At 34.6% G+C, this 12,954-nt stretch overlaps 1 pseudogene; it reads left to right on the forward strand.

Moving 5' to 3' along the window:
• Window positions 1-5,803: 5,803 nt before the first annotated feature.
• On the forward strand, window positions 5,804-12,736 carry LOC111633183 (annotated as a pseudogene).
• The last annotated feature ends 218 nt before the right edge of the window (window positions 12,737-12,954 follow it).

Below are 12,954 nucleotides of genomic sequence, written 5' to 3' on the forward strand. Positions count from 1 at the left end.
AATTTTTAAACTTTTTTTGTAATATACTTTATATTATTATTAACTATGTGTACTGTATATAATTTTTATTTTGAAAACAATTACTTTATTCTGACTATATTTCACTATAAATTCAAAAATACTGTGTGTGCCAACCCCTACCATTGTGTAGAGCAGTGGTCTCTCTACTGCCCACTAGTTTTGTTAGATACTGAAGCAGAGTCGATAGATTGTCTGGTCTTTCGACTACGTATCTTCACTACTTGCTAAATTCAATTAGAGACAAATGTTAACGGGCACTACAAGAGCGCGAGATCAAATTTTTTTTATTGAAAGATATATAACCTTCGAGTTATATTTCATAATTTTTTATATGAATTTTATTATAAGAATAAAGTTTTTATTTATACTCCAAAAACAGGTTTATGGCTAAATAAACGACAACGAATAAAACTGATATAATAACCAATTATTAAATTGTGCTATTATTGCTATTATGTCAATTTATTATACATTACAAATGTAATACATACGAACAAATTATATAACATTATATTATACATAACAATAATCATTTGCGCTATTAAAATTTTTTACTGTCGAGTGATGAAATGATTCATTAATCGTTCAAGTGAAAAAATCAACTGACAGGTAACAGAAAAGGAAAAATATGGAGGTCAAGTATAAATTGTTAACAGCTTTGTCGCATCTTATCATCAACGTAACGAAACACTGATTTAATATGTCTGTTACTGTGAAAGACCGAAATTAGAGAATGTCGATATTCTCCGGTGAATGTCGACACATACAAAATACGTTGGTGAAAGACCGAATATTTTGTTATATTATTATACATTTGAACAATCGCCGGTGTATGTCGACAAGCACAGATAAGCTTTGGTGGAAGTCGAAACGACACCCGAGAACCAATGTTGACAGAGAGGCGACAGTCTGTCGCAAAATCCTTTGTGGGTAGTCCAAGGTAGGACCTCTTTTCTCGGCAACGGTTTGGTGGAAATCGCCCACTTTGTCACTGGATGGTGTTTTTGTTCTTTTGATCCCGTGAGGTGGGGATCGGTTAGTCAGGTCGAGTGGCGGAGGATGAGAGGGGTCGGCGATATCCAACTAAAAGACACCGTTAACAGATCGGTTCATAATAACGTAATCAGTTCGTAATTTGTAAAGAAAAGTTACTTTTCATAGATGAACTTTCTTCTCAAGAAATTATTGCTGAGAGAAGCAGCTACAGCTAATTCGAAAATTGGAGGGTAAGGCTATACAGTAAAACCCCCTATAACACTAGATCAGGGCTTCTTAAACTATGGATCGCGACCCCGTTTGGGGTCAGAGATTTTAATGCAAAATATGAAAAATAATTCGTGAAAGTTTGAAAAGGCATGCTTTGTGTCATAGGTTTCATGAGTTGCGCTTTGTGTCACTTCTGGTGCAGCGAGACAACGATTCATCAACACCGTAGTGTGAACTAGCATAGTATATTCAATTGTCTCTGTTCCATTGTAACATAAGAATGAACTGTGGTAGTACACCATTATTGTTTTTGCAAATTTGTATATATCTTTATTTTATATTTTTGGGGTCGCGACAAAAATCACAATCATAAATGGGGTCGTAAATAAAAAAAGTTTAAGAAGACCTGCACTAGATAATTCCGTGTTATATGAATTCATGTTGTAGGAGTCACTTAGATTTTACAAATATGTGAGCCGTTCACAGCCCGGTACACTTATTTGTAAAATCTAAGTGACTCGTACAACACGGAATTATCTACAGTGTTATAGGGGGGTCTACTGTACACGCTGTCATTGCAAAAAGAAGTGTTCCACGAATAAATGCAATTGTAAAAGCAAGGGACTCAAAGTGCCATAACAGTAAGTTATTGAAATAAATAAGATTGTACAACGTCAATCACATAATTTATGTGTAAGTTTATTATTGTATTATTTTCTTTAATGATTTAGAACGTACTGTTCATTTTAGGCTCAGCAGTTTATTTACATTGCCGTTACTTAAGCTTTCTCCTATTTTGACATATTAAAAAGTTGCGTTTTTGTCTTAACGTAATAAAAATATTTTTATTCAACATTCACCAACAGTGCATGCTGAATGCCGACATTTGCCGGTGTAAGTGAGAAATGATGATATTTAGGAAATATTTCGTACAAACACGAAACGACTGTGTGAATGCTGACATTCGCCAGATATTGATCATTCATAGTAAAATATCCATTATTGAAAAATAAACACCCATGTCTGCTTTTTGTCCAGTACATCAATTGGCAAAGCTTACAGCTTGGATATAACAAACTATCTCGAGATTTGATGTCTTCTCTGGTGGAGCATCTCAAGGTTTTGCTGTCAATATATTTTTCATTCATCACAACCAAGTAATGGCAGTAGAGAATAAACAATGTAACCTCCCAAACAGTGCAAAATAATCATGATACAGTAGAGCCTCGGTTAACCGACTGTCCTAGTCAGAAAATTTCAAATGTCCTCTAGTGATGTGGCGCTACGATATTTGGCTATGTCTTGGCTACTTTAATATTATTTTTACGTGTTTTAGCTGGCAACACTCATTTGACCATGAAAGGGAGCCAGTACAGTAGATCCCCCTATAAAACCGTTTCCTATAGTTATGATTCCTATAAAAATTGTGGCAGTACAGTAGATCCCCCTATAAAACCGTTTCCTATAGTTATGATTCCTATAAAAATTGTGGCAGTATCCGTAAACAACGGTAAAAATAACTCCTATAATACATAAAACGTCATCGGGCAGCCGAACTACTTTCCCGCCGTCCATAGCACCACGCTACGGACGTTTAGGCGGATAAATTGAGTTTAGTATCGTCTGTTCATATAATTATATATAAATTAGGTACTGTACATATAATTATATATAAATTAGGTAGCGTCGCGCTACGGCGAGTTAGGCGACCTATCGTCTGTCCAGTACTGTAATTTTATACATTTCTTGTGAAAGAAACATTTCTTATTTAACGGCCATAAAAATTATTTATATTAAGGATGTCTCCAAAGGTCAACGAAGTTTTCGCAGAAAAATAATATCAGAAATCGCGGCCGCGGTTTGATGCGCTGTTCCGCGACGAAACCAAGCTTTAGCAACGGGCGTAGTCGAACGGTACACACTCGGTAAGCAATCCTACAATTTTTTGTTTATAACGTAGTTTATACGGATTATTTTCAAAAAAATATACGTATTTTGGAAATGTTGAGTCGAATTAGTCTAGAATCGATTAGTTTTATGAAAGAAAACCTTTAACAGCCGTAGTCCGTAAACTATGATTCCTACAAAATTGATTCATAAAGAACGGAACGTATCTACCGTCTTATAGGGGGATCTACTGTATTTAAACGAGGCTTAATTTTCTAATTTTTAACGATACAATAGCGACGATTATTATTTTAAAAAACATTTGATAGGCTTAACATGGAGAAAAATTCAACGTGAAGTAGGTTAATAGCGATATACTAATTACACGGGATATAATAATATAATACACTAATAATGGATTTTTTTCATACTTTTCGGTTATCCGACTTTTCAATTATCCGACCAACCCCAGTCCCCAATTGGGTCGGATAATCGAGGCTCTACTGTATTATAATTCGNACAATTACACGGGATATAATAATATAATACACTAATAATGGGATTTTTTCATACTTTTCGGTTATCCGACTTTTCAATTATCCGACCAACCCCAGTCCCCAATTGGGTCGGATAATCGAGGCTCTACTGTATAATAATTCACTATCAGTATGATTTCCATAGGACAGGCTCGGATTACAAAGCGAATTTTGTGAATGTTCTTTCAGTTGTACTTGGAAGTGTGTATCTTGCAAATCTACTGATTTAATTGTATATTTCTTTATCAATCTTAAAGTATTTATAAGGAAAGAACGCCACAGATAGTTAAGATTTTTGATATTTAGTGCTCTATTGGTAGAGACATCACTGCTCGACACAATAGTGGACAAGTGTTGGCGCGCACAGTATTTTTGAATTTATAGTGAAATATAGTCAGAATAAAGTACTGTAATTGTTTTCAAGATAAAAATCATATACAGTACACATAGTTAATAATAATATAAAGTATATAACAAAACTTAAAAAATTAATGTAATTTTGGTTTAAAGAACGTATCAAACAAAACCGTGATTACGTATACAATAAAAATTATTTAGATCCTAATAAAAATACATTATAGTTGATGACTACAGTGCAATTATTCTACATAAGCTTGCTCTTCAATGTGATGAAAGTTTAATGTTGTTTAGAGCTATAGGATACAATAAGGATGCGACTATACAGATGCCAGCGAGCGAGAACCAGAAATTCGCTCTCGTCAGAGAGATTTCTCGTTTGCTTGTGCATGGTTTTCCTTTGCGTGAACTATCGCTCGCTACTAAATTCGCGTCTGCATAGTCGCACCCTAAAGCTTTTCTATCTGTCGTCCCATCTTCCTTTCAGATTAGATAATACCAAAGATAATACAGTGGAACCCCGGTTAACGAACCTAATCCGTTCCGCGACTCCGTTCGTTAACCGAAGCAATTTTTCCCATAGAAATTAATGCAAATGCAATTAATCCGTTCTAGTCTCCGAAATTTTTGCGATTTTATTTGTAATATACAGTAATTTTCTTTAATGAAAATGTAAGAAAACGTAGTATGTATCATTACAGCAACAATCATGTAAACTTTGTTTAATAAACTAGCACTGTACATACCTTCGTTTGTTGTAGTTGGTGGCAGAAAAGTGGAGATATACGAACCTTAATGCTTAGAAGGGGAATCCCCTCCAAAAAATAACGGGTAGCATTTCATTGGAAGATTCTTCGAGTCGAAGTCTCTTTCGGTAAAAAAAAAAACCACCAGTGGCTAAGTGGTCTTCGTGCCTTGAACACGGGAAGTTCGTTCGTGGGTTCGCACCTCGCTCAGACGGGCTGGCTATGTGGAGTTTTCCGGGTTTTTTCCACGTCTGTAACGCCTAAATAGGGGCCAGTTTCCCTTAAAAACACCTTCCAGAAGGCATTCCCCTAGGCAGATCGCCCAAGTATTGCGTTGCCATAACTTAACAAACAAACTCTTTCCGTAAGGAACAAGAAATTGATCTAAAGTTGATTGTCTTACTATTTTAATCAAAATTTTTCTCAAATGCGATAGAGCGTTGTCGTTTTCTATTGCCACTATGACTGTTTTCTTTCTTGGATGCCATATTGATTAAATAAATAAATCACAAAACTGAAAAAAAAGCTTAGCACAAACACTCGGAAAAGCAATGCTTAACTCGCGCATGCCTAACACCAACTAAAATTTGACACATAATACCATTACTTTCGTTATCCGAATTTTGTTCGTTATCCGAGACAAATTTTTTGCAAAATAAAAGTTCGTTAACCGATTTGGTCGTTAACCGGGGTTCCACTGTATATGTTTGTTACGTCTTTGTGAGCTCATCCTAGATGGTTCATTTGTTGTTAGACATTGCGTTGATCGTTTTTGAGGTACAGACTTACTAATGTACAGTAGTTAGGAGAATTACATGACACGGAGGTTTGTTTTGTAAAATTACGGCAACATAACACTTGAGCGACCTGTCTAAGAGGAATGCTTTACGGAAGGTCTTTTTAAGAGTAAATGGCCCCTATTCGGACGTTACAGACGTGGAGAAAACACGGATAACTCCACATGACCAGTCCATTCTGCCGAGACACCGAACGCCTTGTGTTTATTAGTGAACGGAACCGCTTGGCCACTGGTGAGCCACTTTGATGGATATGCATCTGACGTTAATGCCCTGCGATCTCGTGGAATTTCTACTTTCTCAATTTATAATATGGGGTAAGTTTCTAAAATAAATTTACTTGTAGAATGTACCTCACAAACGTAACATTTACTTGTTAGCATCTTGTCGTCTCGTGGAATGCATCGCATCCACGCTTCAATCTTATCGCTAGATACACGAAAGAAATGTCTCTTCTCGTTTGATGACATATCCTGCCTTGCATCCTGGCACAAAGCACGATGACATTTGTACGTAGCGTAAAAAAACAACTACAGTAGAGCGTCGTTTATCCGAAAGTCGGTTATCCGAAAGCATTCCAGTCAGCAAATTTAAATTTTCGCTAGTGCTGTGGTGCTGCAATCTTTGGCTATATCTTGGACTACTCCAATATTTTTTTGTTGGTGTATGTGTTTTAGCTGGCAGCACTGGCACTTTTGTGTGGTGGTTTTCTGAGGACTGTGTGTCGTACTAAATCGAATGTTTTTGATACTAGATCAACTTCTAAAGTATATTTTTTTTGTTTTTATATTTTTCAATATATTTATTTTGTTTGTACAAAATAAAAAAATAATTTTTAACGATACAATAGCCACGATTATTATTTTAGAAAGTTTTTGTTAGACGTTAAGCCTAACAAAAACTTTCGACGAAAATTCAACGCGACGAAATCGACTATTCGAATCGACGAAAATTCAACGCGAAGCGACACGCAACGGAGAAAAATTTCAACATAGGATAGGTTAATATATTTTTTCGTGCATAATCAGTTATCCGAACAACCCCAGTCCCCAATTGATTCGGATAAACGACGCTCAACTATATTATAGGTCGAAATCACTGACTCACCAGTATATCCAAAGCAAGAAACCGCTCTTCTGCCAACCGAGGCACCAACTAGCGGCAAATACTGGCTCTAGCTAAGTTTGAACTGTTAGTCGAAAGATCAGGTAATCTAACGACTCTGAAGCATTTTCCTTTTTTAATTTAATTGACTTTAAAAAATTTCTATTTCAATGTTGTGAAAATTTTTTAAACAGTACTTTTTAAAAACCCAATGAAAATGTTTTTAAATAATGCTTTCGTAAAATTCTTTAGTGTTTTTATTTAAATTTCTGAAAATATACTATTTGTATCGCCCATGCGTAAGTTTAGTTCACGTTACATAAGTGAAACTAAATGGCGTTACCACCGCCTGGCATTAGACTAAATTGGCCATAGTCAGTAATTTATCTCTGGTCAGTCCGTAGTTAGATTTGTGAGAGTAAGCACGTGTCCATAGCTTCAAACAATATATTATATATATAAGCCATTGATCCCACTGTTTGTATATCTTATCTGACACGGAATACCTAGAACGCCCACTAGGGGCGTCTCTAGAGATGATTTTCTGCTATTAAATAATAAATAAATTATATTGTTAATTTAATTAACAGTATATTATTATTTTTATTTGTAATAGAAATTATTTATACCACGGAATGACAGCGCTGATGCTAGAACGCCCACTAGGGGATGTCCCGGGCTATCTCGTGAAATATTGTGATCCCATGTCTAAAAAAAAAACTACGCTCGTGACTATTTGCCAGAGTATCTGAAGATGGGTTTCATTGGATGTCGTTTATTTACAACAGATTCTGTGTTTATTGTGAGACAATGAAGCCAAGTCGATTGTGAGAATATTTTTCTACAAAGCATCCAAATGATAAGGACAAGCCCATTGAATATTTTCAGGAAATACAGTAATACCTCGACTTACGCTACCCCGACTTACGCGAACTCGGAGTTACGCGATTTTCAAATCTCGTCGATTCGTCTTTTGTTTGAGCGCCACGCAACCCTTGATTACTCACTACACCCACACTATTGTTCAGCTTACATGTTCGGATGTGTCACGCGGAATCGACACATAGCTACAATTTATTTTGTGTTATTTATTTCTGTGTTTGTTATATCTACGGAGACTTGAGAGACTCTACTATGTCATCCAAACGAAGTAGAACTAATTATTCTACATCAAACAAGAAAAGAAAAATTTTATCTTTGGAATGTAAAGTTAACATTGGGTATGTTCGTAAAGTCGAACGAGTTAAACGAGAATGACGTCATCGTTATTCCTATTTCGTTAGACTTTTCGAACGATTCGTTACTAACGCGTTTAACTCGTTTGACTTTACGAACGTACCCATTATTAAAGACTTCGATACAAAAATGAAAATTTGTGAATTGGCAAAGAAGTTTGATCTACCGGAATTGTCGGTCAGAACAATTATAAAAGGCAAAGAAAAAATTCTCGAAGCTGTGAAAAATGCTCAATCTTTAAATTCAAGCATCATTCGTAAACGTCACAGTATTATCGCTGAGATGGAAACAATGTTAAAATTATGGCGTAATAATCAAGTAAATGTGAAAAATTGTAAAATAATATAGGCCTAATTTGTTATACATATGTATTATCTAAGATTTTATTAAACATTTTTTTCTAAATTATTGTTTTCTTTAGTCTCCGGCCCCAATTAAAAATTATTTGTATGTATTTATATGCGAAATTATACCCCGACTTACGCGAATTCGACTTACGCGGATACCGCTCGGTCCCACCTATCGCGTAAGTTCAGAGTATTACTGTATATAAAAAATTTCAAAATCGTTCAACAGTCGTTGCATCATTTAAGAAACAACATGCAGCGAACGAAGATGGATTAATTGCCGCTTATCTCATTTCACAATTAATTGCAAAAAGTGGCAAAAGCTATAAAATTGGAGAAACTAATAATATCATCTATAAAAAGTTTATCTCAACAGTAATGCATCAGGATATACCTCAAATTTTAAAAACGTTGCCCCTAAGCGATAGCACAGTAAAGTGACGAATTAAAGAAATGGCAGTTAATATTGAAAAAAAAACTTATAAGTTTTCTCCAAAACTTTTCATTTTCCATGCAATCGGATGAGTCTACCATTGCAGATAATAATGCTTTATTGATGGAATATGTACTGTACAGTACGTTATTTTGATTAAAACAATACATTACGAGAAGAAATGCTATTCATAATAAATCTCATTACAGATACAAGAGGATTATCTATATTTAATACTGTGAAATCATACTTTACAAAAAATAATATTCCTTTGAATAATATTGTTGTATGCGCTACTGATGGAGCATCATCAATTGTAGGTCGCTATCGTGGATTTGTTGCTTATTTGAAGGAAGAAGTGCCAAATGTTTTATGTATTCATTGTGTGATGCACAGACATCTTGTAGAAAAGCATCTAAGTACGAGTCTCCATTCATCATTAACTATAATAATTCGGGTCGTAAACAAGATCAAATCCAATGCAAAAATTGATAGAATGTTTCGATAGCCGTGCCAGGACAATAATGAAGATTTTATTACGTTACTTTTGCACACACAATTTCGGTGGCTGTCAAAAGGTACATCTTTGGCTCGTTTGGTAGCATTATATGATAGTGTCGTACAATTTTTTGAAAGTAATAATGAGATCAATCTGTGTCTACAGTTATAAGAGGATTATAAAATTTTAAGAGAAGGATAAAAGAAAGTAAAGAAAAGAGTTGGATACAATTCTGTGAAAAAAGTGCTGGAGACCCCTGGGGTTTGATCTATAAAATCACAACTGGGAAATTAAGAAGATTTCAGTTAACAGAAATTAAACAAGAGAATGGATCTGTTACCGCTACAGCAGAGGAGAGCTTAAAATTATTACTTACGGAATTCGTTAAAATAGATGATAAAAATAAAGACAGCAGAGAGCAAAAAAAGTTAAGAGAAAGTTTACAATACAAAACAAGTGGTGAAAATGTTCCGTTATTCTCAAAGGAAGAGATATCTTGGGTAATATCGAACTTTAAACAAGGGAAAGCCCCAGGACATGATCTAATTACAATAGAAATTGTAAAACAAATAAATAACAGAGAGCCAGATTTTCTATACGAATTATATAACACTTGTTTAAAATTTGCGGTTTTCCCAGCTGAATGGAAAATTGCGAAAATCTTACCAATCTATAAGGGTAAAAACAAAGATCGAAAAGAAGTAAGAAGTTATAGACCAATCTCTCTCCTTCCTGTTCTGGGAAAAGTTTTGGATAAATTAATAGTATATCGTCTTACAACTTGGCTAAATTCAAACAAATGGTTTAACGAAAATCAATACGGGTTTCAAGAAGGACGTTCAGCGGAAGATGCTATATCAAAAGTAATTAAAGATATCGAAGAAGGGAGGAAAAATAACAACTGGACAATTGCTCTCAGTCTTGATATAGAAGGTGCTTTTGATAACGCATGGTGGTCACTAATCCATGCTAAATTAGAGGAAGCAAATTGCCCAAACAATTTGTATCGTCTTATATGTGATTATCTAACAAACAGAAAGGCATACATAGAATACGCAGACATAAAAATGGAAAGGGACATGACTATGGGGTGTCCACAGGGATCCTGTTCTGGACCCATTTTTTGGTCAATTATATTAAATGATCTCTTGAAAATCAACACATTATCAGAATCAAAAATAACAGCTTTTGCTGACGATATAATGGTCATCTGTTCGGCAAAAAGCAGAAAACAAATAGAAATAAAATGCAAAAATATACTGGATAAAATAGAGAAATGGGGAAATGCAAACAAACTTAAATTTAATCCAGAGAAGACAAACGCCATAGCCTTTACAACATGCAAAGTGGCAAAAAGGCAACCCACAATTAAAATGCAAAATAAATCGATTAAATGTGTAAACCAAGTCAACTATTTAGGAGTAACAATAGACAACAAACTTTTCTGGAATGAACACCTAGAAACAATTAAGAAAAAAGTGGGTAACTTATTTCAAGAAATAGCGAAAGTAGCACGTAAAGAATGGAGTATAGGTGGAAGGGCTTTAACACATATTTATAAAGGTGCTGTAATCCCAATTGTTACATATGCTGCCCAAATTTGGGGGAAGAGGATGGAGTTGACACACATGAAACAGAAAATAAATAGCCTACAAAGAAAAATGCTATTAAGAATTACTGGAGCATACTGTACTACATCCCACGATGCACTCTGTGTACTGGCGGGCCTAATGCCTCTGGATTTGGAAATTCGACAGCATAGTGACACAAGAAATATATTAAAAGAAAACAAAACTCATAATGATTTATTGAAAAAAGAGGACGAGCTAGAAGCAGATATGAAACAACACCAAAAATTATTAAGATATGAATGGGAGAAAATACATATAAAGAAATACAACTATCGGGATAAATACAGAATCTATACGGACGGATCAAGATCCTCAGAAGGAGTGGGAGCGTCGTATGTTTATTACTATAGAAATAGGGAACAGTATCATAAAAAAATCAAGTTAGATAAAAGATGCACAAATTATCAAGCAGAATTGGTAGCAATAGATCATGCAATTAACTGGATAAGTCAAAGGAAGAAAAATATAAAAATTACTATTTGCACAGACAGCCAGGCTGTATTAAAAGCTCTTAATGATGGTAACAATAAAAGTGAACTAATAGATAATATAAGACGAAATATTGTGAAAAGTGATAATATGCTAGTGTTCAGCTGGGTCAAAGCCCATTTTGGAGACCAAGGAAATGAAAGAGCGGACAGTCTGGCTAAAGAGGCTAGTTATCTAAAAACAAAGGAATCATACAGAAAAATATCTACAAAATATATAAAAACTGAAATCAAAAATAGATACATATTACAGTGGCAACAACGGTGGGAAATAACTACAAAAGGAAGGGAACTCTTTGAATACATACCAGATATTAACCAGAGGTTAAATAACAAACATCTACAAATTGGACACAAATTCACAAGATTCGTGACAGGTCATGGAGATTTTGCGAAATATCATTATAGATTTAATCATCGAGATGATGAAAACTGCGAGATTTGTGGGGTAAGTGAAACACCCACACACATCTTATTTGACTGTATGCAATATGAAAAAGTAAGAAACGAGTTAAAATTAGTTTGTAACAAAGAAGGTTACGATTGGCCTATTAGGAAAAGTAGCCTTATAAATAATGTTAACATATATTATTATTTCAATGAATTTATAAAAACTTGTTATAAAAACAGAACATAAAAATTTCTGTCATAGTTCATTGTTAAATTAATGACATCAAATACTCTACTCAACAAAAATATAATTAATGTAAAAAATAGAATTGTCGGGTATTAATGTATTGCGGCTACGACCGCGACTATGTAATCTTAACTACCTGCAAAGCATATGCGAAGCAGGTTAATTAAAAGAGGAGTACCTCAAGCCAGTAGCATTTAATGCTACAGGTCAGAGGGAGTGCTCCACTAAATGTATCTACAGTTAAAAACAGTAAAGAATGATGCCTTTTATTTGGCAGATATTTTCAAGAGATTTAATGATGTCAATTTGCAGCTTCGAGGAACTAATAAAACTCTTATAGGTTGCCAAAGTATTGTGTCATTATTTATTGACAAACTTTGTACTACTTCGTTATAATCTATTGAAGAGAAAATTTTATCAGTTTTCTGAATTATCATCTATAAATGATGATATAACTCCAGAGGATATTGACAGATTTGGTAGCCATCTCAACGAACTTAAATTGGACATGGAAAAACGATTTTAAAATTTTTTGAAATTGAAGGTGTATGGCTGGATGAAAAATCCTTTTACCGCAAATATTGCAGAGGCTGATACAACTTGCCAAGAAGAACCGTTAGAAATTAGATATGAAGAAAGTAAACATAAATTCGATAGTGGTGGATATGAAAACCTATGGCAAAATAAAAAAATGCCTGTTTTATATCCAAACATGTGGAAAATGATATTCAATTTATTGATACCTTTCCCTACCTCATATTTTGTGGAATCAGGCTTTAGTGCTGTTAATCATATTATGACCAAAGAATGAAACCGCCTGATTTTTCCGAAAGAGGAGACCTTCGTTTGTTCCTTACAAAATTTGAGCCAAATATCCAGTATTTAGTAGTGCTACAACGAATAGTGTATTCGGCCAGGAGCGTGGCCGAATAGCCGAATATTCGGCCAAACTATTCGGCTTGATTAACGCACGTACGAAAATTGGCGCGCAAACCTCATTATGGCAGGACCCTGCTCTCTTGGTCCGCT

This window comes from Centruroides sculpturatus, unplaced genomic scaffold (genome assembly GCF_000671375.1).
Source record: "Centruroides sculpturatus isolate CEXI.00-Female unplaced genomic scaffold, Cexi_2.0 scaffold594, whole genome shotgun sequence".
NCBI lineage: Eukaryota > Metazoa > Arthropoda > Arachnida > Scorpiones > Buthidae > Centruroides > Centruroides sculpturatus.